The following is a 5,000-nucleotide window of genomic DNA, read 5'->3' on the forward strand; positions in this document are numbered from 1 at the left end:
ATTCACCACCCTCTCCCATGTGTACTTATGCTTGAATTTCTTCCTAAACACTGTATTTGCTCTCATCACCTCTCTTTCGAGACACATCTTCACCATCAATTCTCCACTGCGATTTTTACCTGGAAATCTATACTTCCCAATCACTCCGTCTATTGGTTCGTTTCCTACCCCACTAGACATTAGGATGAATCAACACAGATATAGTATAAGGACGGGCCAAATGTCTAGTGGGGTTTTTGTCCATGTAAGGGACACAAACCCTAGTATTGACTGGGACAATGTTAGAAAAATTGTTGTTTGTAATTCTGTTTTAGAAAGGAACATCATTGAATCCAGTTTTATAAAAAGCAATTTTGATAATAATATCAACTTGAGTTTAGGTTTATTCAAACTAGATAATTTCATAATTAATAGGATGGTAAAGCAGTACCATGGCTCCTAATTGTGCCAGATGCTCTTTTTTATTTGCTGTTTTATTGTTTTATTATTACTATTATTATTTTCATGTGTATATGAATGTGTGTGTATGTATATTCCGAAGGTTTTATGTGGCTATAACCTTCCCCAGTTTTCTTATTTCTGTATAAATATTGTGTTCTATTTCTCTTTCTTGTACTCTGAGGATGTCGTAATAGACGAAAACGTTTAGTATTCCGACTTTATTTTCCCTGTGGTTTCTGCAATATATATATATATATATATATATATATATATATGTGTGTGTGTGTGTGTGTGTGTGTGTGTGTGTGTGTGTGTGTGTGTGTGTGTGTGTGTGTGTGTGTGTGTGTGTGTGTGTGTGTGTGTGTGTGTGTGTGTGTGTGTGTGTGTGTGTGTGTGTGTCTTGTCTCACAAATCATGTGGAAAATGATAAATAAAAAGCCCCAAACTGATTTGCCGTTTCAGTACACCAACTATCGTGATCAAAAGTAAATGGAAATGCCGATTCATGACAATATATGCAAAGTGAATAGAAATCGAATAGAGACAAGGAGAGGTATTCAAACGTTATGCAATACCAGTGTAAACTATTTATGTTATAGTTATCCATATTTATGTAGATGGCTACAAGATACTGGAGCCTTTTCCGGTTCGGATTTGTGTGTGACATTCCCTTATTTCTTTTTAGTAGAATTTCTCCTCTGCGTGTTGTTATGTCGTGTACATTCCGTATGTTATCCTCAATTGTTCCATTTTTTTTATGCAAAGTGTAGAAAAACTACCAGGCGAAGCTTGTTACTGTTGTCGATTGACCGTAGGCTGTAACATGACATTTATCATAAAAGTGACTTTTTTTTTCTTCTAATTGTAGTCGACGTTAATTATTTGTTAAATCTTCTTCTTCTTCTTCTTCTTCTTCTTCTTCTTCTTCTTCTTCTTCTTCTTCTTCTTCTTCTTCTTCTTCTTCTTCTTCTTCTTCTTCTTCTTCTTCTTCTTCTTCTTCTTCTTCTTCTTCTTCTTCTTCTTCTTCTTCTTCTTCTTCTTCTTCTTCTTCTTCTTCTCCTCCTCCTCCTCCTTCTCCTTCTCTTTATCTTCCTACTCCTTCTATTCCTCCTCCTCCCCTCTTCCCATTCTAATTCTTTATTCCTTATCTCCTCCTCCTCTGTCTCTTCCTCATCTCTTTCATTTCAAACTCCTCCTCCTTATTCTCCTCTATCTTCTTCTCTTCCTTTACCTCATCCTTCACTACTTCCTCACCTCCTCCTCCCTCACTTTGATTTATTCCTCCTCCACCTCCTCCTCCTCCTCCTGTTCCTAGTCGTCTTCTCTCTTCCGTTTCTCCCCTTCCTTTTCTCCTCTTCTTCCATAACCTTCTCCTCCTTTAACTCTTCTTAATCATCATCATCTTCTTCCTCCTCCGCATTGTCCTCCTCACTACATCAACTTTTCCTCCTTCCACCAACCTTTGTTTTTTCTGTGCCATTGTCATCTATTCTCGGACCTTATGTCTGTCCAGAGAAGATAGGAATGGATTGGGTACCAACCCTAAACGTTTCTAGGGATGATCTTCAGGGCTGAAGAAACCAGCATAAGCGTTTGTTCCCAATAAATCAAATATTAATTTAATTGATCGTTTTATTGGTTTCCCTCTTGTCTATCACTCACATTTCGAACGACCTGGCAACTTTATTTCATAGTTCCTATTTGAAGAAGGGTGAGCATGGCTATGCAACACCAGGAGTTTTGGTTAATTCATCAACATTCCTATTCTTGCCTTATGCCTTTATCCTTTTCTTTCTTTCTTTCTTTCTTTCTTTCTTTCTTTTTTCTTTCTTTCTTTCTTTCTTTTGTTCTTTCTTTTGTTCTTTCTTTCTTTCTTTCTTTCTTTCTTTCTTTCTTTTGTTTTTTCTTTCTTTCTTTCTTTCTTTCTTTCTTTCTTTCTTTCTTAGTCACCTTCCACGCACTTGGCTCTGTCCGTTGGCTCTACCTTTGCCTCCACCTTTCCCCCCGTACACCTCCAATCTCACCTTCCCTCCCCTCCCCTCCGTCCTCCCCCATCACTTAATGCCCCTCAATATCCTTTTTCCCAAGTCCCTTCCCCCTTTTATATTTGCACACTCAATACATCCTTCAACCAAGCCTCCCCCTCGCCGCTCCCCTCCCTTCCCCTCCCCTCTCATCCCTTTCCCTCTCCTCCTCTCCCATCCCCTTCCTCTTTCTTCCCCTCCCCCTCTCCTCTCCTCCCCTCCCCTTCCCTCTCTTCACTTCCCCTCCCCTCACCCCTCCCGTACTCCTCCCGCCTCTCCTTCCCTTCCCCTCCTCCTCCGCATCCAAAGTGCTAATGCTTTCTTCCATATAAATCTGGAGTTCCCCGTCATCAGTGTCTATCACGCCCCCACTCTTCTTCTTCTCCTTTTCTCCATTTCTTTGTTATCTTCGGATCTTTTCCTGCCTCTTTTTAATCGTATCTTCGGTTCGCTTTCTTTCAAGGATTCTTGTCTCTCTTGAAGAGTCAATTTAATGTTTCTTTCATCAAGCAAATGTGCACACATGCATACATATGCACATACATGTTTGTATAATTTACATTGGTACCTGCATGCATGCATCCATCCATCCATCCATCCATCCATCCATCCATCCATCCATCCATCCATCCATCCATCCATCCATCCATCCATCCATACATACATACATATATACATACATACATACAACATACATACATATATACGTACATACATACATACTTACATACATACATACATACATACATACATACACACATACATACATACATACATACATACATACATACATACATACATACATACATACATACATACACACATACATACATACATGCATACATACATACATACATACATACATACATACATACATACATACATACATACATACATACATACATACATACATGCATGTATAAATACATACTGCATGTATGCGTACATACATACATACGTACATACATACATACATACATGCATACATACATACATACATAAATACATACATACACACATACATACATATGTAGGTATTTATATATATATATTTATACATACATACATACATACATACATACATACATACATACATACATACATACATACATACATGTATAAATACATACATGCATGCATGCGTACATACATACATACATACATAAATACATATATACATACATACATACATACATATATACATACATACGTACATACATACTGTACATACATATGTAGGTATTTATATATATATGTATATATATATATATATATATATATATATATATATATATATATATATATATATATATATATATATATATATATATATATATATATATATATATATATAACTTTATCATAGCGACGCAAGTGATGGAAGGTACCGTCATTATGGTACCGAAACCGAATAAGATCGTCTCATCTTAGCAGGACACAATCATTAGACTAACCGCCTCCATTACTGGAAAAAGGACCAATTGATATGAATTAAATTTTAGTGTCTTAGTAACCAGCAAGGTTTTGTAGAATTAAATAGAATGACTGAATATTAGCCATAACAAAGTTATTAGACTAACCTCATCCTGACAGATGAGGACTGGGCTTCTTGTGTTTACTGAAAAAGAAAAAATATATATATAATAAATATATACTGCCAAGAGCATCCGATTTCAAGTCTTTTTTCATATAACAATTTTACCAAATGTCTCCCAGGTTTTAGATTTCTTTCTGTTGACTTAAGTAATTAGCCTAAGTCATGACATTACCATGTTCTTTCCCTGTTAGCACTAATATCATATACAACTCCATTTAAACTGTTTCAACACACCTCTCCTCTGGCACAATACGAGCCTCCACCTGTGCTGAAGAGTGCAACGTTTCTTATACAATGCGACAATGACGCAACATTATATTCTCATTAAGCATCGCATTGTCCTCCTCCTCCTCCTCCTCCCTCTCCCCTCCCCTTTCGTTCCATAATTATTCGTATTGTTCTCTAACGAGAAAGTGCGTTCTGGCCTCTCACTAGCGTGGAAGAACGTTCATTTTTTTTTTTTTTTTTTTTTTTAGCACATCGGTGGTGACTGATGAGTACTGGCTGTCTAAGTATGTCAGGCAAAGGTGAATGCTTTGGTTGCAAGTAAATGCTTTCTATTTTTCTTTATTTTTTCCTCCATTCCATAATTACCTTGTCTACCTATCATTTTATCTATTTATTTATTTTTCGTTTGCTACCGCAGAAATTTTCATCAGCTCAAGTCGACTATGTGTCCTTTGATAGAAAAGATAATATATCTATATTAACCCTGTTGTTATCTCGACCCGTACATATTCTATTCTTGTTGTCTTGTTCTCATGAAATATTTCTATTCTGTTCAAGAGAGCCTCTCATGACGATAGGGGGAATTACATTTCAATCTTACAAGAGAACCTTCTTGGAAAAATATTTTTGGTTTGGCTAAAGGCATATGCATATGAAGGATGGACTCCTTCTTGACAGAGAACTCGTTTAGCAACATAAAATCATTTGTC

The sequence above is a fragment of the Oratosquilla oratoria genome, chromosome 1, assembly GCF_046742065.1.
Source record: "Oratosquilla oratoria isolate Oo_2021 chromosome 1, ASM4674206v1, whole genome shotgun sequence".
Taxonomy (NCBI): domain Eukaryota; kingdom Metazoa; phylum Arthropoda; class Malacostraca; order Stomatopoda; family Squillidae; genus Oratosquilla; species Oratosquilla oratoria.